At 44.7% G+C, this 21,828-nt stretch overlaps 1 protein-coding gene, 1 long non-coding RNA gene and 1 pseudogene across 3 annotated transcripts in view; 1 reads left to right on the plus strand and 2 right to left on the minus strand.

Annotated features, from left to right (window-relative positions):
• DCPS (decapping enzyme, scavenger) overlaps positions 1-21,828 on the minus strand; it is a 50,516-nt gene that overhangs the window by 22,415 nt on the left and 6,273 nt on the right. The gene's annotated exons all lie outside the window — the stretch shown is intronic.
• On the minus strand, positions 4,509-21,245 carry LOC311598506. The gene is made up of 4 exons (XR_014779551.1): positions 19,882-21,245; positions 16,433-16,950; positions 7,694-7,833; positions 4,509-6,955 (listed from the first exon to the last, which is right to left on the minus strand). It is a non-coding gene; the product is annotated as an uncharacterized lncRNA (long non-coding RNA).
• Positions 9,470-11,702, plus strand: LOC311597507 (U3 small nucleolar RNA-interacting protein 2-like; annotated as a pseudogene). The gene is made up of 4 exons: positions 9,470-9,502; positions 9,794-10,337; positions 10,598-10,611; positions 10,787-11,702. The product of its transcript is annotated as a U3 small nucleolar RNA-interacting protein 2-like (transcript).

Raw genomic sequence — 21,828 nt, forward strand, 5'->3', positions numbered from 1 at the left:
ACATAAGCAGTGATAATAATAATAAAGTAAAACTTGGGGAGCTGGCTCAGTGGCTGGCTCATATCCTGCTCTTGTAGGAGACCAGAGTTTGAATCCCAGCATCCATGTTGGGCAGCTTATAACTACCCGCAACTCTAACTCAGGGGATCTGATGCTTCTGACCTACCAGTACCTGCATTCACATGAACAGATACAGACACACGCAGACACAGATGCACACACATAAACATTTTTTTTCTTTAAAAATTTAAACCTTAAAAAGTTTTTAAAGATCCTGCCCACAACTCTGACAGAACTTCTGCTTTGCCAGAGGCCATACCAATACTAGGGACCCCAGGAAAGACACTGCCAAAAGCCCCCAACAGCATCCCATCCCTGGGGATCCATATTCTAGCTGGCCCATAACTCACACAGGAAATTCCTGCTTTACCAGAGGCCAGGGCAGTACTAAGAACCCCAGATAACTAGAGGCTAGCATAAGAATACAATCAACAGCGGCCAGAGCCAAGCTATCCTACTACAAGCCCTGGATATTCCAACAGCAGAAGCACAAGAAAATGACCTTAAATCCAAGTTAAAGATGATATAGCACCCCTTAAAAATAAAATGAATGCATCCCTTAAAGAAATCAAGGAAAATACAAACAGGGAAATGAATAAAACTGTTCAAGACCTGAAAATAGAAATAGAAGCAGCACAAACACACACACACACACACACACACACACACACACTGATGGAATCTTGGAGATGGGAAATCTAGGTAAGTGAACAAGAAAAGAACTACAGAGGCAAGCATCACCAACAGACTACAAAAGATGATAGAGAGAATCTCAGATGTAGAAGATACTAGAAGAAATTGATACACCAGTCAGAAAAAAATATTAACTCTACAGAGTTCCTGATACAAAACATCTAGGATATCTGGGACACCATGAAAAAAAAAAATCAAACCTAAAGTAACAGGAAAAGAAGAAGATTCCCAGCTCAAAGGCCCAGAAAATATTTTCAACAAAATCACAGGAGAAATTTTTCCTAACCTAAAGAAAGAGGTGTCTATAAACATACAAGAAGCTTGCATGGGGGCTGGAGAGATGGCTCTGGGGTTAAGAACACTGACTGCTCTTCCAGAGGACCCAGGTTCAAATCCCAGCACCCACATGGCAGTTCACAACTGTCTGTAACTCCAAGATCTGACACTCTCACACAGACACACATGTAGGCAAAACACCAATGCACATAAAATAAAGGTAAATAAATTTTTAAAAAAAGTTTACACAAACCACATAGATTGGACCAAAAAAGAAAGTCTTCTCACCATATAATAATAAAAACCCTAAATGTACAGAACAAAAAATAATATTAAAAGCTACGAGAGAAAGAGGGCAAGTAACATATAAAGGCAGACCTATTAGAATTATACCCAGCTTCTCAAGAGATACTCTGAAAGCCAGAAAGGCTTGGACAGATATCTTACAGGCTCAAAGAGACTACAGGTGCCGGCCAAGACTACTATACCCAGCAAAACTTTCAATCACCATAGATGGAGAAAACAAGATATTCCATGACAAAGTCTAATTTAAACAGGATCTGTCCACAATCCAGCCCTATAGAAGGTACTAGAAGGAAAACTCCAACCCAAGGAGGTTAACTACACCCAAGAAAAAATAGAAAATAAATAATTTCACACCAGCAAAACCAAAAGAAGGGAAGTGCGTGCGTACGCACAGACACACAGACCCAGACCCAGACTCCCCCCAAAACACACACACGCCAACATCAAAATAACAGGAATTAACAATCTTTGATCATTAATATCTCCCAATTTAAATGGACTCAATTCCCTAATAAGAAGACACAGGCTAACAGAATAGATGAAAAAACAGGATCCATCATTATGGAAGAAACACACAAGAAACACACATGCGCATCAAAGATAGACATTATCTCACAGTAAAGAGTTGGAAAAAGATTTTCCAAGCAAATGGACACAAGAAACAAGCTGGTTTATCAATTCTAACATCTAACAAAATAGACTTTCAGCAAAAATTAATCACAAGAGACAGGGAAGGACACTTCATACTCATCAAAGGAAAAATCCACCAGGATGACTCAAGATATTCAATTCTGAACATCTATGCCCCAAATGCAAGGGCACCCACATTTGTAAAAGAAACACTATGAAAACTTAAATCACACATTGAACCCCTCATATTAATAGTTGGAAACTTCAATATCCTATTCTCATCAAAGGACAGGCCAACCAGACAGAAAGTAAACAGAGAAAAATTACAACTAACAGATGTTACGACTCAAATGCATCTATCAGATATCTACAGAACATTTCACCCAAACACAAAAGAATATACTTCTTTTCAAAACCTCACAGAACCTTCTTCAAAATTGATCATGTACTCTGTCACAAAGCAAACCTCAACAGATATAAGAAAACTGAAATAACAAGATAGACAAACCCTTATATAAACTAATTAAAAGACAGAGAGAGAATATCCAAATTAACAAAACCAGAAAGGAAAGGAAAAGGGGGCATAACAGACACCAAAGAAATTTAAAAATAAAAATCATTAGGTCATACTTCAAAAACCTATACTCCATAAAATTGGAACAGCTAAACGAATGGACAAATTTCTTGATAGATAACACTTACCAAAGTTAAATCAGATAAATTATTTAAATAGACCCATAACTCCTAAGGAAATAGAAGCAGTCATTAAAAGCCCCCCAACGCCCCCATAATAGTCCAGGGCCAGATGGTTTTAGCTCAGAATTCTACCAGATTTTCAAAGAAGAGCTAATACCAATGCTCCTCAAATCATTCCACAAAATAGAAAGAGAAGGAATATTGCCAAATTCATTTTTATGAGGCCACAGTCACCCTGGTACCCAAACCACCCAAAGACTCAACAAAGGAAGAGAATTACAGACCAATTTTACTCATGAACATTGATGTAAAAATTCTCAATAAAATACTCACAAATCAAATCAAGTAAGCTACATCCCTGAGATGCAGGGATGGGTCAAAATATGAAAATCTGTCAATGTAATCCACCACATAAACAAACTGAAAGAAAAGAAAACACATGATGATCATCTCATAAGATGTTGCAAAAGCCTTTGACAAAATCCAACACCCCTTTATGATAAAAGCCTTGGAGAGATCAGGGATACAAGAGACAGACCTAACCATAATAAAGGCAATATACATCAAGACAATAGCCAACAGCAAATTAAATAGAGAGAAACTTAAAGCAATTCCATTAAAATCAAAGACAAGACAAGGCTGTCCACTGTCTCCACATCTATTCAACATAGTACTTGAAGTTCTAGCTAGAGCAGTGACACAACTAAAGGAGATCAAGAGGATACAAATTGGAAAGAAGTAAAAAATATTGCTATTTTCAGATGATATAATAGTAGACATAAATGACCCCAAAAATTCTACTAGGGAACTTCTACAGGTGAAAAACACCTTTAGGAAGTGGCTGGGTACTAGATTAACTATTTTTTTAAAAAAATCAGTAGCCTTCCTATATACATAGGATAAAAGGGCTGAGAAAGAAATCAGGGAAACAACATCCTTCACAATAGCCACAAAGAATATAAAGTATCTTGGTATAACACTAACTAAGGAAGTGAAAAACAGGTATGACAAGAACTTCAAGTCTTTGATGAAAAATTGGAGAAGATATCAGAAGATACAAAGATTCATGGATCGGCAGGAATAACATAGAAAAATGGCCATTTACCAAAAGCAATCTACTGATTCAACACAATTCCCATCAAAATTCCAACTCAATTCTTTCCAGACCTTGAAAGAATAATTCTCAACTTCATATGGACAAACAAACAAACCAACCAAAACCCAGGATAGCTAAAAACAATCCTGTACAACAGAAGAATTTCTAGAGGTATCACCATCTCTGATTTCAAGCTTTACTACAGAGCGAAAGCAATAAAAAACTGCATGGTATTGACATAAAAATGGACAGTTGATCAATGGAATCGAATTGAAGACCCAGAAATAAACCCACACACCTACAGACACTTGATTTTTGAAAGAGCCAAAATTATACAATGGGAAAAAAGAAAGCATCTTCAACAAATGGTGCTGGTCTAACTGGATGTCAGCATACAGAAGAATGCAAATAGATCCATATCTATCATCATGCACAATACTCAAGTACAAGTAGATCAAAGACTTCAACATAAAACCAAATATACTGGCACAGGAGAAAACTTCCTGAACAGAACATCAATAGTGCAGGTATAACATCAATTTATACATGGGACCTCATGAAACTAAAAGGCTTCTGTATGGGAAAGGATACCACCAATAGGACAAAACGGCAGCCTACAGAATGGGAAAAAAAAAATCTTCACTAACCTCACATCTGAGAGAGGACAAATTTCCAAAATCCATAAAGAAACCACACATCAACAAACTAAATGGTCCACTTTTAAAATGGTGTACATATCTAAATAAAATTTTCTCTTGCTCTCTTGGTGGTTTCGAGACAGGGTTTCTCCTTGGCTGTCCTGAACTCACTTTGTAGACCAAGCTGGCCTTGAACTCACAGAGATCCTCCTGCTTCTGCCTCCTTGAACACTGGGATTATAAGCATATGCCACCTTGCCCAGCTTAAACAGAGAACTTTCCACAGAGGAATCTCAAATGGATGAGAAGCACTTAAAGAAATGTTCAACATCCTTAGCTGTCAAGGAAATGAAAATCAAGATAACTCTGTGATTCCACTTTACACCTGTCAAAAAGGCTAAGATAGAAAATACAAGTGGCATCTTGTTCTGGCAAGGATATGGAGCAAGGGGAACACTCTTCCATTACTGGTGGGAATGCAAAATTGTACAGACATTAGCAAATCAATATGGTGGTTTCTCGGAAAACTGGGAATTGATCTATCTCAAAACCCATCTATACTACTCCTGGGCATATACCCAAAGGACACTCCACCATACTACAAGGACATTTGCTCAACTATGGTTATAGCAGCTTGGCTATTATGAAAGTTGTAGTCTTACTGCAACGTGATGTGCCATAGTTGGTTGATACCCATGGAAAGCCTGCACTTATCTGAATAAAGATGGAGGAGGAGGAGATGGGGAGGGCAGAGGGGAGCTGGGAAGAATGAACTGGGAGGAGAGGAGGGAGGGAAAACTGAGGTCAGGATGTAAGAAAAGTAAGTAAGAAAATAAGGGGTGTGTGTGTGTGTGTGTGTGTGTGTGTGTGTATGTGTGTGTTAAAACCAAAGGAATTCAAAGATGAAAAGCAGTAACCTGGAATCATAAAGCTACTGTTGAGGAGTCCAAGGTCATTTTGATTCTGTTCTGTCACGCAACTTGTTTCTGCCTGTTCCCAATGTGCTAATCACACAGTGGGTACTGCACTGAGTTTATTTTCATCCACTAAGATAGCTAACTGATAGGCTTTCCCTTTTTTTTTTTTTTTTTTTGAGGGTACAGGGGGCTTTAATCTCAGAAGTCATCTTCAGTCCTGGGAAGCTGTCTTGAATGAACTCTGATTTTTCTTCTGGAATTCTCACTTGGATATTTTACCTACCTTAATGAAAAATATCCTGGGACTGCTAATGAAGTGTTTTTTCTACCTCTGAGCAGTCCCAACCCTACCCCTAGACACAAAGACAGCTGTCACTAAAACCATCAAGTATGAGGTGCCAATGTGACCAGACTGCAACCAGAGGGTGGTTGGTATCGGTCAAAGTGTGGAGAGACCACCACTATGCCTCTCACCATGATGTTTCCTGGGAAGTGGCACATGCAAACCCCACTCCCCTCCCTGCTAGAGGATGATACACAGACTGAAGCCAGCTGTGGCTGGAGAACAGGCCCTGGAGTATGCAGCGTAAAACTGGAAAGGACCGGCTCTACCTCTCACTGTTCACAGCCGCGACTTAACATTTGTGACACCATGCCCCTCCCCCCACTAGTGTGAGCTCATGAGGAGGGAGACTTGGGGTAGAGAAGTTTAGCAGAAGAGCCAAGTGGTTGTGTTTCCAGCCCTCGGGCTCTGGCAGCAGCTCATTATCCACAGAAATGTTCTCGCAGTGAGATGGTCACACTGATGCACCCCAGCTGGACAGCAGCCCACACAGTCCTTTTCTCTGTGGCTCTCATGAGCAGGTTGTTGAGGCTCTGGCTAGGATGGCTCCACCTTGACTGCTAAGACCTGGTGGATCTCCTGCAATGCCTTCTCCGGTAAATCAAGCCACCTCGTCTCCAAGCTGGATACAGAAACCCAACTGCTCTCAGAGGTGAGAGGCAGGGCTCTCCAGAAGAAAGTTAAGAGCAGCTGCTGCCACTCACTGCCAAGGCTAGCTTAGCCAAATCCCCAGGAAAATGCTGCAGCACATGAACATGAAAACACAAACCACAGACAGTCTGCTCTCCTTCCTATACACATGTTCAAACAAAGCTGCCTCCCCAGGCAAGGCCTGGACTTCAGCAGGATGAGGTCATTTCAATAGCTCTGTCTGTGGCTTTTGCTTTCCCTTCATTCTGATGAGCCAGTTTCCACTAATTTCACCCAGATGTGGCCCTTGGGGAAGAGAGAAGCAAGAGCAGATCGTGAGTGGAGTGTGTGGCTCCAGCTTTAAGAGCCTTCCAGAGCAAGCCAGGTGACGGAATGCACAAGCCAGCAGGCCCAGCAAGACATTGGGTCACTGGGCTCCTCTAGGAAGCCTACAGGCTGCCCCACCTGCTGGGTCTGCGTTAACATTCCTCTTCTGTAGATGTCCCCTGGCTGTATGGTCAGAGGGTGGAGTGGAGGCTAGCTGTTGGTCACAGGCTCGGGTGGGTTGTCACTGTCCCATACTGTGGGCTGCTGGAAGTATTCATTGGAGGCCTGAAGAGACCAGCACGTGAAGAGTCAACTTGGCTGAGGGTGGGTCCAGATGCTGCCTCTGTGAAAGCACAGGGGAGCCAACTCATCACTCATTGGGAGGCAGAGGCAGGCAGACTGCTGTGAGGCCAGCCTGGTCTACAGAGAGAGTCCAGGGCAGCCAGACAGAGAAACTCTGTTTTGAAAAACAAAAAACAAACAAACAAACAGCACTGGGGTGCTGCTGGATACAGAGGGGAGATTGTCACTGACTTTAACAGAACCAACCATCAGCAAGCCTGTAGCCAACTCCTCTGTGTCTTAAGTCCAGAAAGGAGCATGTGACAACACCTGGTAACAAAACCCCTAGGCCTCCTGGTCCCCAGGCACAAGCAGCAGCTGTGAATGTGGCCACCTGGGGTGGTAGTCTTGGGGGAAAGGAAATAGCGCCAAGAGGCAAACAGCTCACTCTGAAAAGCTCCACTTTCAGAGAGCTGATCCCCAGTGAGACTAAAAAAAACTGCTGAATGACAGCCCTGACCTTAGGGCCGAGAGCCCACCTGCTCCCCCACCCCCACCCCCCACACACACGTAGGAAGAAACTATTTTTGGTGCTGAGTACACCAGATCACAAGGGCCGAACACTCCAAAATACAGCACTTCCTTTAGGTTTCCTATTCAAAGGATTTGCTTGGTTCATTCAGGGGACTGTGGGTACAGGGTCTCAACGTAGCACCCCTGAGCCCTGATATGGGAAAGAAGGCCAAGGCACAGGATAACTCCCCAGGAGAGGAGCTGGGAATCCTATGTTGTTACTTACTCAGACATGAGGACTGGAAACAGAACCGGCCACCATCCGAGTTGTGAGGAGCCACGTGGTGGGACTGGTTGTGGGTAATCAGCCTTTACCCAGTGGCAAATGGATAGACCAATTCACAGGGTATTGGGACCTTGTCCCATCTGAGGAAGGCAGAGAGAGAGACCACGGTTCTTCCTGTGGTGGATACCTCTCAGCACCCCAGACCTACTCATTCCTAGAGTGTTCTGAATGCAACAGTCCCTCCAGCATCTTTAAAGAGAGTACTGAGGAGAGAGGCCTTTGCTGTCAAGATGGTTGGTGGAGAGACATGAGTCCAACGATCAGAAGAAGGGACACAGATTCGGGGTCAAGAATCTGAGTTGGGTATCGGGACCTTCCCATCTCCCCGTCTTGCAATCATTCTGCTTACTGTCTTCCACTGTCCCTCTCAGGCTAGAAGGCCCTGGCACACTCAGGTCAGAAGCTCTGAAAGCACTGGCAAAGAGCAGGAGAAAAACCTGTCCTCTCTATGCAGTGCCACCACCCCTGTAGAACTCATTTCCAGTTAGGTCTGTTAATAAAGCAGTATTGCACAAAGTGAGTTCCAGGACAGACAGGGCTGTTAAACAAAGAAACCTCGTCTCAGAAAAACAGGAGGGAGGGGGGTGCGGGGGGGGGGGGGCGACACGCCAGTTGGGGGGGGGGGGCATTTCTACTCTGTCTACCCCAGCCCTCCACATCATTAAACACAGACCATCTGGGAAGAGACTGCATATACCTGTCCCCAGACCAGGAATCTCCTGCACACACTCCAGCCCATCGGCTCTCGAGGACTGCCTACTCTGCAGCCACCTCACTTAATTTAGCACTCACTGATGTATATCCTAGAGCAGCAGTTCTCAAAATGTAGGTTGAAACCCTTTTGGGTGAACGACCCTTTCACAGGGGTCTCATCAGATATCCTGCATATTACAGATTTACATTGCAGTTCATAACAGCAGCAAAATTACAGTTATGAAGTAGCAACGATGGTTGGGGTCACCACAACTTGAGGAACCACAGCATTAAAAAGGTTGAGAACCAATGCCCTAGAGGTAGATGTGGGTCATCACAGCTGGAGCACACATGGTTTGGGGCTATGCAATACTTGGTGGTCAACTGATAGGTTCCATCTGACCAGAGTCAAAGGCATGCTGCAAAGGAAGCAACTGAACCTCAGACAGGCTTTTTTTTCTTTTTTTAATTTGTTCCTTTGTCTCACTTGAAGAGTTAGCAACCTAAAAAAAAAAACTCTCTGTGTGTTTAAGCATCGCATGACTAGTCTCGAAGAACTCACAAATCTAGCCCCACTCCTTTTCTTCTTCCTTTAATGAATGATTGATTGATTGACAGGGCCTCACTATGTATCCTAAGCTGGCCTGGAATTGTTAACCAGGCTTGCCTCAAACTCACAGAGACCCACTCACTTTCCAAGTGCTGGGATCAAAGGCTTGAGCCAGCACACCCAGTGTACCCCAGTTCTTTCAATACTGATATTCATCTCATTCCTCATCCCAGCCTTTCCTTTTTTGATTTTATACTAATATGAGCATACACATATTCAGTTCTCTTTAAGTACAAGTGGTCATCTGATTCTCCAGGGCCCATGACATGCACACAGCATGCTTTACTGACCTCACAGGGTCATTTAGGTTGTTCTTGTTTTGTTTTTATCACAAACGATGCTGCAATGAATGCTTTCCACCCCCTTACGCATACAAATGAGCATGTATCTAAGCCAACTATCAGGAAGTAGAAATGCTAGCTCAAAGGGATGCAGTTCTTACAAAGGTGGGTGTCCGTGGATCTGGTCGTGTCTAATGTTCATCTATACCCACCGCACGGGAGCACCTGGAAATCTGCGCGTGGGAATTAGGGAGATGCTAGGGTCTTGATTCTCTCTGCTGTGCTCTCAATGAGGTGGCCTTCTGTGTGCTATGCTACAGATATCTACAGGGCCCTCAGCCATCAAATGTAGACATATATGGGAGACACTCAACTCCTTTGTAATGGTGACTCTCAGTCATTAAAAAAGCCCATCACGGCAGCTGGGCTTTAGCAGCCATATGAGTTCTCCCGCAGCCACAGCAGCACTTTGATGAGCAGCATGTCAACCACCATGGCAGCTCATGTAAGCACAAGCAGGCAAGCTGGCCACCAGGCCAAACCCAGCCTGGGGCTGGCAAGCGGTGGTGAAAGGTTGACTGTGCTGGGGACAGAGGCAAGTCTAAGGGTGGTGGCAAAATAAATGAAGAGATTTCCAGCGATTCTGAGAGCGAGAGCTTGCCTCTGTTGAAAAACAGAAGAGGAGGAGGAGGAGGAGCTGGAGGAAGCAACACTTGGCCAAACTCTACCTTGAATAGCTCTGGAAGCAAGAGAAAGAGACGGCTAGAACTAGTGCATTTGAGGAGGATCAGGTGGTGTGGTGCTTGCTCGAGCAGAGAGGCAGGCTGGAGAAATCAGTGGCAAAGGAGATCTAAGTCCCAGCTCCCACTGACATTCGAGTTTTGCAGGGCCACCAGCTCTCCATCACATGTTCAGTTACCACTCCTGAGGACTTCGCCATCTTCATCACCATCAAAGGCTGCACCATTATGTGGAGTATTGTGGAAGCCTTGGTTTATACGTAAACATGCTTTTGTTTTAATCCCAAGTGTGGGATTCGGGGGGGGGGGGGGCTGCTCCAGTTTGTCCACAGCTGCTAACTGCCTACCGAGAGGGCAAGTGATGTTTGTCAGCTGGGAAGTGCCTTGTGTGGTGGGTGTGGTCTTTGCCAAGAGGATAAGAGCCAGACTGGGCAAGAAACTGGGGGCTCCCAGAAAGAAGAAGGCTGCTGGTGCTTCCCCCACACCCCCACCCCACTGCTCCTGGTTACTATTGTGGCAGGATGATGAGAAGAAGTCAGAGATAGCCTTAAAAGAAGTTTTGGACTTGCTTCAAGGAACTGACAGCCCTAAACAGCAGGAAGCAGCTAAGGAAAACTATGTCCCCTCTCCCCACTAACCTTCTTTCTCCCCTACCTGGTGTTGGGGTGTTGAAAGTGACTGGGGTAGAAAAGGGAGAAAGAGATTTAAGGAACCCCAAATAAAAACAGTTGTTTAAAAGTACGCCAAGAGTGGAGTGTAGAGGGTGGGCGGGAGCTGCGTGTGATTCCTCAAACTGAAAAGGGGACCCAGGGCTGGCCTGCAGGCCACAGCACCCACATCCTCTGCACGGGCATTCCCTCTGATGGCAAGCACCTCGCCTCTGGCAACTGTAGCAAGCTCATTCTAATTTGCCAGCACCTATACACCTTCATGGGACACCAGGGTGCTGTGTCAGGACTAGCCTTCCAAAGAGGTACCCACAAGCTCTACGGCACTTCCCAGGAACACTCTGTGAGATGTAGCAGAAAACTCCTTTGTGGAGACATTTTTGTGCACCCGGATGCTGTGGCTGCATTGCATGTCCTGAGCAGAGAGTACTGTGTGACACCTGGGGGTCGGGATGGGGCTGTGTGTGCGCACGCGCATGCGCAAAATCCCAGAGGACTCCCAGCTTGTCTTCTATGGCCACCAGTATTCCACTGACTGTATCCATCAAGGAGCATATGGTGTCACGTGCAATGACACCTCTGTGGTCTTGTGGAGCCTAAGACGTGGTCACTTGCCTTCCAGCATGAAGCTCATGGGCTGCATAAGGAGCCAAACCGGAAACAGCCCTTCTGGGTATCATCCGTGGCAGCCCTACTCAATACAGACCACGTGGCCATCACAACGCCTGTGTGCGGCTTTGGCAGTGTGGAGAGGGCGTCCAGCAGCTTGACCTTCTCCATGACACATCCAGGTTGGTTTTATTAACAGCCTTAAGTTCTCCAGTGCCGGGGACTTCTTGGGGGCTGGAGTGGGACAGGAGGACAGGCTTGGCCAATGGTGAAGGATCAAAAAGGCTCAGAACTCAGTCTGTATCATCCCACTCCAGAGTCCCTGCACCCCCTGTTGCTGGCTCCTGACACTCATCTTTATTTAAGTGCTTTCCAGGCCCTGCCCTTCTTTCTGTATTAAAGCCTTCTATTTAACAAAACAAAAAAACCCACCACTTAGGCCAGGGGTGGTGGTGCGCACCTTTAATCCCAGCACTGAGGAGGAAGAGGCAGGCGGATCTCTGTGAGTTGCAAGCCAGCCGGGGCTACATAGTGAGACACTGTCTTTAAAAAGTAAAGCAGTCCACTGCAATGGCGGTAAAATGATGGCAAGGACAAGAGTGGGAGTCAGGAGGAATGGGACCAGTTCACATCTTAAAAGTGAAGTGGAGCGCGGACGTACAAGACAGCACAGGAGGCAGCTGCCACACGGGCATCAGCAGCAGGCTACATGGAGAGCTTCATCAGACCTGTCCAGGGCGTCCAGGAGGGAAGCTAGGTTCTGAAGAACAGCTACTGAGGACAGGAAGGGAAACGAAGCTGAACACCAAGATCAGCTTGAGGGCCGCCTGCAGAACAGGCGCACTAATTGGCTCCATGGTTGTCATATCCCAGGGGAAGCATCTAATGCCAGGTGGAAATAGGAGGGCTGGCCTCCAAAATATTAAACCCATGGACTAGAGCAGAAGTTGACAAACATCTATAAAGACCCAGCTGGTAAACGCTTAGGGCTTTGTAGGCCAGATCGGGTCTAGAGCTCATATTATTCTTCATTTGGGAGCATGAGCTGACAGTATCAATTGGACTGCAAGAGTCAAGCCCAGTCTGGCAGCCAATAAGCCCCTCTCCCAACTATAGAGTGGCTTCTCACTCAGGGCACAGGCCTACTGTAGAAAGAGATCAACTCCTTGTGCTGGCAGCTGAAACATCAGCTCTCATGAATACACACCCAATGCTTCATTTTAAAGTATGAATGAACTACTGTGCATCACCAGACACTGAGGGAAAACAGAAGCCTGAAGAAGAATGACCAAGATAAACAAGGGAACCAGATCCCAGAGGAATGAAATAGTTTCAGGGTCAGGAGATAATTTAAAAACAACAACTCTAATTAGTGTGTCAGAGAAACCCAACACAATTTAACTTTTCTAAAGCAGGAGCAGGATACTATGAGAACGAAACCGGAGAACCAGAGGAAAGAGCATTTAAAGTATCAATGGCAAATTAATACCTACACTACACCTGAAAGACACAGTGTAGACAATGTATCAAAGTACAGTAAGAAAAGACATGGAGAAGGTAAGACAACTGGAAAGCTCTGTCTTAGAAGTCTGTTCATTAATAGCACACACAAGAACCTAAGTTTGAGTCTAACATGGGGTAGGGGTGTCAAGCAAAAAGAAATGGGTGAAAAGAAATCAAAGAAGCAGGGAGAACAAAGTGTGTACAGAGCAGGAGAATGCCCAAAGGCTTCAACTGAATGGCCTAAGATTACTCAAAACAATAGAAATTTCTACCCAACGAAGGAAACAAAATAAAAACAACCCACCCCAAGGTACCTTCAAATCAATGAGACTCCGGCTGGCACCAGCTACGTTGTCTTTTTGGTTATGAGCCTAGCCTTGACCGTCTGAGATGTCTCTTCAGCCCTGGCATCAGATAGCTTAACCGTGACACAGATGGCTTGAAATCAACAGGCCAATGTTTTAATGTTTTGAAGGGAAATAAATTCAGTTAGACTAAATCAACCAAAGCAACAACAAAACAGAGGTTTCAGAATTTACCTTCCACACACTCTGAGAAATTATTTTGTAATTGCTTCACCTAATCAAGAGAGGAAGCAAGAAAGAAAAGATACAGAATTTAGAAGGCACAGTCTGACCTAGGGAAGTTGTGAAAAGAAGCTTCTGGTTGAGAGCTATATAGCATGCCTGCAGCATCAGCTGTCCAGCCTGAAGCAGTAGGAAAGGGTTTTCTGCAAATGGAAGGTGATGCCATGTAGCAAACTGCCAAACTAAAACCACATGTGTGGATCACTTCACAGGCAAGGAGGAAAGACATAGCATTCTTTCAAACACAGTGAAGAGAGGCCTCCACAACACCATGAGAAAAGTAAAAGCTGATTTTTTTTTTAAAAAGTGGTTTAGATGTTACTCAGACTAAAACGCAGTACGATTCAAAGGAATTGCCAGGACCTAGGAAACGAGAATGACTGGGCTTGAATATCACAAGCACTCTCTACACAGTGTGGTGATAATTCACTATGAAGGTGGGAAAGAAGCCACAACACTGCACTCTGCTTGAGCATCAGCAAATATTAACATGCCAAAATAAGGCGAGTGCTGTTCGGTGATTTTTCAACTTAGAACCAACATTGAGACAAAACCTGAAAGATTACCCAACCTGGCTAGAGATACATATAGCTCAGTGGTAGAGCACTTGCCAAGAATTCTTAAGGCCCCAGTTTCAATGCCTGGTGCTACAAAAACAACATAAGACCATGTAAGAAAATACACTGGCAATGTGAAGGAAAGAAAGATACAAGTTTAAAAGACAGTGAGGGATGTAAGGATACGGTAAAAAGCAGAAGAAATAATAGAACATACTCATATTTCCACCTGATTTGTATTAAAACAAAAACAAGGGCTGGAGAGTTGGCTCAGCAGTTAAGAGCACTGCCTGCTCTTCTAGAGGACCTGGGTTCAATTCCCAGCACCCACACGGCAGCTCACAACTGTCTGTAACTCTTGTTCCAGGGGATCCAACACCCTCACACAGACATACGTGCAGTCAAGTCACCAATGTACATAAAAATAAATAAATTATTAAGAAAACAAAACAAAATGGCTAGGTTTAAAGACACCTAGGGTTCCAAAGGCAGATATATAAAAACTAGGAGTGCAAGGAATGAGGAACAAGGAAAAGGAGTTGATACTTCTCTTCTTTCCTTTTTTTCCCCCCTCTTTTGAGACAGGGTTTCTCTGTGTAGGCCTGGTTGTCCTGGAACTCACTCTATAGACCAGGCTGGCCTCAAACTCAGAAATCTACCTGTCTCTGCTTCCTGGGGGCTGGGATTAAAGGCATGTGCCATCAAGCCCAGCGATAATTTACTTTCTTAATGGATCAAGAAAGAATTGAATAATTGAATACTTAGAGTCAATGCTTAGAGGAAGCCACCAGAAGCATGAACCCCAGGAACTTCAGCGGTTTGTTTGTTTTTAGATGGTGGTGGTAGTTTTCTTTCTTTTTCAGACAGGGTCTCATTAACACTGATAATGGTCTAGTTGCTTCTGAGAAAGGGGGTGGGAAGAGGGCACAGTAGTTAAGAGTCTGTTCACTGCCCACCATAAGCCTCCTGGTGCTATCTGGTTATCTGACGAAGTAATTGCACATCTGACTGACAAATGCCCAACCCTGCCCCAGAGATGTAAACAATTCTGCTGAACAGTTCAGGTTAAGAGTTATTTACTAATAAAGTCTGACATTTTATTTTATTTCCATTCTGTCACAGACATGAGGATAAGTTGTAGAGGCTTTGGTTGACAAAGTTCCAGAGACCTCCGACTGTCCAGCATGGTCTCTAGACACTCACAACAGCTATTGAAGCTTTGCTTGACAAAGTTCCAAAAATCTCTGACTGATCACCACTGCCCTTAAATATTATGTATGGTCCAGGTGTAATTTTGTCTAAAAATCTGCCTTTTTCTCTGAAAACTGCCTTTTTTCTTTATTTCTGAGCCCTAATGAAAATCATACAGGGAAAACTTTTCCCCACAGAGAATGTTGAAAGAGGGCATCTGGCCAAAGGCTTGAGACAACGAGAGAGTTTTCTGCTATGACTGTGAGCACCTAAGCAGAAGCTGCATGAAAGAAAGTTAAGACCTTGACATAACAGTACCTGGGTAGATATTGCTACCTATAGAAAAGTTTTAAAATCTGCTTTGAGAGCAATAGAAGGTGGGCTGGGAACGTTATGCTTTACAGATATCTTACAATAGAGGACCCCTTGCCAGTTAGCCTAGATTTGGATGCAGCACACCTATTGGTTTGGGACTGGGAATAAGTTATTTTTGGTTTTGTTTTGTTTTTTTAGTTAGAGAACATTTAGCTCAAACTATGTTGTTATGACAATCTTGTAAACACAATGGCGTTAGCCCAGGAAAATTTATAATTAAACTTTCCCAAGTATTGTTTAAGAAATGATAATCGGGTTATGCTGACCATTGCTTGGATATTGATTGATATTTGCTGCCTGCTTTATTGTAGGTTATACAGAACTGTTTGTATTTCCTTGTTAGACTGTTCTCTTTGTCGATTTTTGAATGCCCTATTGATTGTAAAAGATGAAAAAAAATCATGATGTAATCTGTAATGAAAAAATTGAACTTCATTTTAATAAAATACTGGGGTTGGCTTAAGGAAAACGGCAAGCAAGTAACAGACATGAGAGAACAGGCTAGAGTGAGACGGAATGGCAACAAAGACAGATAGATGAGGAACAGCAAGAGAGAAGGTAGAAAGACGGGTAACAGCAAGCAAGAAGAAAGATAAAAAAGATGGGTAACAAGCAGGAAGAGAGAAAGAAAGATGGGTGACAACGAGCAAGGAGTCAGACAGCAGGACAGAGACAGACAGACAGAAAATAAAGTTCTCCTGGGCTTTAAGACCTTCAGCTTGTACCGCATATGCCTGAGTTTCCAAGAGTTTCTTTTTCTGCCATTCCTCAGCCTCTCCTCAACAACTAGTTCCTCTAGCTAGTTGTTCAACCAACGGTTGGTTTCCCTTAGCCAGCTGGTCACTGCCTGCTCAATTCTCCCTACCTCAGATCCACCGCTCTTCTTTCCTCTTCACTGTTTCCAGAACTGGTCTTTGGGGGCAACATCATCCAACTTGAGGTTCTATGGTCTCATATGATAGAGAGACCTTCTCAGGTGGGCAAGCCAGCTTTCTGACTCCACACTTGTCATTCAGAGAAACTGAGTCTCCACAATTCGGTGGCTTCCTCTGGTCCGATGGCTGTAAAAGCCAACAGTATTTCTCATCTTAGACGACCATGGCATGCCGGAAGTGTTCTGGCTGAGACTTGTCTGGCAAAACACTCTCTTGCTGGCCACCGTTCAGGTAACTCTTGTCCCTTGGCTCCGCTGCAGTAGAAGGGCTGCCGAGGACATCACAGCGGAAGGGTTGAGAGCCTTGTGCCAGTCTGTGCTGGAGAGGCTCCAACGGACTCGGGCACCCAGGCTGCTTCCAATGGCTGGAGGATCTGCCACAGTGCTTTATTCTGTCAGGGCTGGCATCATCTTGGGGTACCTTCCAGAATAGCACAGGGCTCCCTTATCTACAGGAGAGAAAATAATCTGGCCTGGTCACTCCCCTGCCTCAGAGAAGAAGAGTTATGCACAAACAGAAGCCTGATAATGTCCAAAATCTAGAATGTTGAAACTCAACACTTTCACTTTTAGCCACACTGTGGGGGGGGGATGGGGGGGAGCAAAAACAAAACCAAGCTAGAATGAGGATTGAGCCATTCTAAAGTGTGGGGAAATATTTTAATTCATTTAGGAAAGGGCCAGTTTTTCTTATCTATTAACTAAGAAACATATGCTCATACCCATAAAAAGCAAGTCTCTGTCTGTCCGTCTGCCTGCCTGTCTGTCTCTTTTCACCCCAGCTGTCTGTATATGTATGTGTCTCTCTCTGTGTATGCAGCATGTACCACTTAGAGACTAAAATAAAAAGAATACCTGTAACTTAGAACAAATGGTTAAAGAGGCAGAATGTTGCCCAAATTTCTGGGCCCTGTCCCACCATTTTGATTTCAGGATTAATTATTTCTTTCCTGTCCTCCGAGCACTATTACAAACGCACACATGCCTAAACAGCATACTGTTTGGATCTGCTTGTTCATGTCACCTGAAGCACACAGCATGTGTACTTCCTGCTTTCTTGCCCCATGGACACATGCAGCTATAGTTCACTCCCACTGCCAGAGAGAGCTAGTCCCCTGCGGGACTATACTTGGCTCCTGACCTTCTCTACTGCTATTCAGATAATTCTAGTTTTTCCTATCATGAACAGTTAGTTCTTCATGAACAGTTCCGTCAGGGGAAACTCTTCTGAGAATAGCCAGTCTTTTAAAATGCTCCTCCCAAACAAATCCTTCCAGAGTTTTGAGTTTTGCCTCTGCAAAGAGGACACAGTAAAACAACTTGGCCTGTGGGTTAAAGTACTGAGTGTTCTAGGCAACCAACAGAGTGATTCTCAAGATCTCATCCCTCTGCTCCCTGTCCAGGCCTCTCACACAGACTCCTGTCTCCTCCAGTAAACCCAAGATTCCACACCCTGCTTTATAACGGGTAAACAATCGGCCTTTTAAAAGACAGTCTGTATTGCTGAGCCACACCTCTCGCCTACTGTCTTCACCCCCTCCCCCTTTCCCTGGGTGAGAAGAAACACAGACCTCAAAGAAAGACTCCATTAACAGGCTGTAGGAGCCAAGGAGGAGCCAACACAGGCTCTGCCCTATCAGATGGCATAAGAAGACCAACCATATGAGATACCAACAAGCTGGCTCACGGGCTCTTCGTGTTTGCCACCTACCATGATGGGGCAGGCCACATTTCCTGTGTGATCTATCAAGGATCAGATAATGGGAAAGCTGCAAACGCAGTTAAGAGATAGCTTATCAGCGCCCTCAGAGCTGTACCATATGCCTGCTGTAGTGGTAAGAGTTTTGTACACCTTACTTATCTCAATGGGTTGAAATCCATGGCATCACTTTAGGTTAACCCAGCATTTCAAAAAGGAAGCAAACAAGACTTAAAACAAGTAGAAAACCACTGATTATTATATCATAGAGTCATTTTGTTTTGTGTAACCTCTGGTCTGCTTATATTCATGTACAATTAAGGCGTAAAATAAAATAATCCCCCTCACTGAGGACAGAGACTGAAAACTGTTGCAAAATACTTCCTTATCTATTTCATAGCTGTCCCATCTAGATGGATTCAGTTACTAGCCCAGTTTAACAAAGAAAAAAGCTAAAGTCACTTCCCCCAACTTCCTGTGTCCATGTCTCAGCCACTGTTCTCACCTGCAGTTCCAACACAACAGCCTCCTCTCTGTTCCTCTTTCCTCTCCAGACCACATGCTATTCTCAAACCTCCCCCCCTATCTTTCTTGGGCTGCTTCCTTCTTACCCGTCAGGTCTCTGCCTGGTCTATGCCCTCCACTTGCAAAGCCCCCTTGGTCCCACAGTCTGGACAGCTCTCTGCCCATGGCCACTGAGACACTGTTCACTTGTTTGTTGTCTGTCTTCCCCCAAGACCCCAAAGAGAACTGACACATGTTGTTTGTACTCACACACTAGACCACTGGATCAGAACTTCACAGTTGTTAAACGAACAAAGAATGTCCGGGGCTTTTTCAATGCGCAGCGTTAGGGCCAGGACTCCATGCCTGGTCGGCCTGAGCCAACACTTACGCCTTATCCTGTACCATTAGGGAAGTGTCCGCTCTGGGGTAGAACCTAAGTAAGCCTAGTTCCCAGGTCCAGGCTCCTTTCGTGGTGGCACTGGTGGAAGGAACCATGAGAGACTCTCAAAGGCTGCCTCCTCTGGTCAGCTGAGAAGCTGAGGGGAATAAATGAGAGAGGAGACTATATACTCTTAGATTTATTTGGGGTTTTGTTTTGTTGTTTTGTTTTGTTTTTCGAGGCAAGGTAGGCCTGGCTGTCCTGGACTTGCTTTGTAGACCAGGCTGACCTTGAACTCACAAAGATCTGCCTGCCTCTGCCACCCAAGTGCTGGGATTAAAGAAGTACGCCACCACCACCCTCAGATTTGAACAAGAGGAAAACACTGCCAGGCATTGAAGAAACACCAGAGGAAGTCAGCCAAACTCATGGTTTGTGCTGAGTTCAGGACAGCAGCCAGCTCAGAAAGAAGGGGAGGAGTGATATTACTCCTCTTACTCAAGTGATATTATGGGAAGAAAGGCTAAAAAAGCAGCCAGAGATCAGCAAAAAACTTCAAAGATACATCTGCGTACTGGGCAAGAGGACTAAGATTGCAAGAACTTCACTTTAAAGCTCATGAGATAGGCCACAGTGAGCTGTAATTCTCAATCTCAACAGAGGCAAGGTCACACAAGGCTCCAGGTGGAGCCTGACTAGGCTGCCCAGAGCTGGAGCGCTAATGGTTGGAATAATTTGGTAACACTGCCACCTTGTGGCTAAGGAATGCCTGTCCCACAGGAAAAGGAATCTTACCATTACTCATACTGCTGACATCTGTTAAAATTGATGTCAGTGAGGCTGGAGAGATGGCTCAGAGCACTGGCTGCTCTTCCAAAAGTCCTGAGTTCAATTCCCAGCAATCACACGGTGGCTCATAGCCATCTATGATGAGATCTGGCGGCCTCTTCTGGCATGAAGGCACACATGCAGGGAGAATACTGTTTATATAATAAGTAAATAAATCTTTACAAAAATTCATGTCAGTGCTAATAATTATATTGGTAAGTCTTCAAACATTACTTTTGATGTTTATTTTTATTTTTTTGTAAGTAAGCCAAGCCACTGGGTAATGGGGCAACCTGACTCCAAAACTGAGTTGCGGGACTCCCAGCCACCTTAAGTAAAGGGGGTCTCAGTCAAACGGCCAGCCAGCACTGACCATTTTAAATGCTCCATGGATGACATGAAGAAACTATGCAACAATCACAGCTAATTGCCTGGGTTCCTGACGGGCAACCTCAGCTACCTTTGACTATTTCAAATAGCCTATAACAGACCTTTTGTTCTTATAACCTTTGCTGAACTCTGCGACCACTTACTCACTAGACCAGAAAGGGAGCACTTACTCTAGTGACCTAGCAAACGGAATACATGTGATGAGCACGAACAAACCTTCATCTGCATGTGAGGTGTGCTTGCATTTTCCTTCCTTCTCTGGCTGTGAGCAGAAATTCTGTTCACTCAAGTAAACAGAGAGACAATCACCAGCTCCTGAAGGCACACGCCTAGCCACAACCATTTCAAAGAGTGTGCACCAGACTTCTTGCCATCACAACCCTCAGTGGATGTGATATCTTATAACCAGGTCTATTCAGCTAGACAAGGAGCATTTATCCTGATGAGCTTGCAGAGGGACTCTGCTGTGACTGGTACAAAAGAGACAATGCCATGATTCATGAGCACACATACTTTCATTTGCATGATTGAGGCAGCATCCCCTTTAGCTATATAAGCAGGCAGGCTAGGAGACACTCTTCTGTCCAATTAGAGCCAATAAATGTCTTCTCGTAAGTGGTCTTTTCTTGCCACCTTTTGTTAACGCAGCTGAGCTGGCAACACAAAGAAGAGCAACAGACACAGCAGAGCGGCAGCAACCACAGAGGGGTGGAAAGGCAATGGCAGTGACAGCTGAGCAGTCCCGCAAAAACAGCATGGCACCTGGCTGCCTGACGGCGGAAGAAGCAGCTGGGCAGCTCAAGAGTGGACAGAGCAAGAAAAGAAGAGTGAGAGAAACAAGAGGAGGAGAGAAGGGGACTGGAGAGATGGTTAAGAACACTGGCTACTCTTCCAGAGGACTGGGTTTTGTTCTCAGCTCTCACTTGATCCAATCCCAAGGAATCTGATGCCCTCTCCTGGCCTCCAGGGGCACTGAACACACACATGGTGCACAGACATACATGCAAGCAAACACTCACATGCATAAAAAAAATAAACTTTTTTTTTTTTAAGTAGAGAGAAGGCAAGAAGGGGCAGAAGGTGAGAAGGGATAAGAGAGTGTAAGGGGTCAGAAAAGAGAAACTACAGGCTCTGACTGCTGGAAGAGCTCCAGAAAACTCAGTTCATTAAAACCAACATTCTCAGACACCCTAAGCCAAAATCTGTAACACTGGCTGGTATTGACACTCACTGAACTAAGGGTCCCCGAGGCAGTGAACAAGGACTGGAACAGTCTATCTGCAAGCCTGCGCGCCCGCTGCCACAGCTCACTGCTGTCAAGCGCCTGCTGTCAAGCGCTGGGACATACAAAAGCTGATAAAGGCCAGACTCTGTAGCTCAGCTTCTTCTCAATTGCCCATGACTTGATTTCTTCCTTTGCTTTTTGTTGTGAAGGGGATTAAACCACATGGGTGCAAGCACTCTACAGTTAAGCTACAACCTCAGTGTCCTTTCACTTTTAAGATAGGGTCTCACTAAGTTGTC

Source organism: Acomys minous (genome assembly GCF_964271855.1).
Source record: "Acomys minous genome assembly, chromosome: 5".
Classification (NCBI taxonomy): Eukaryota; Metazoa; Chordata; class Mammalia; order Rodentia; family Muridae; genus Acomys; species Acomys minous.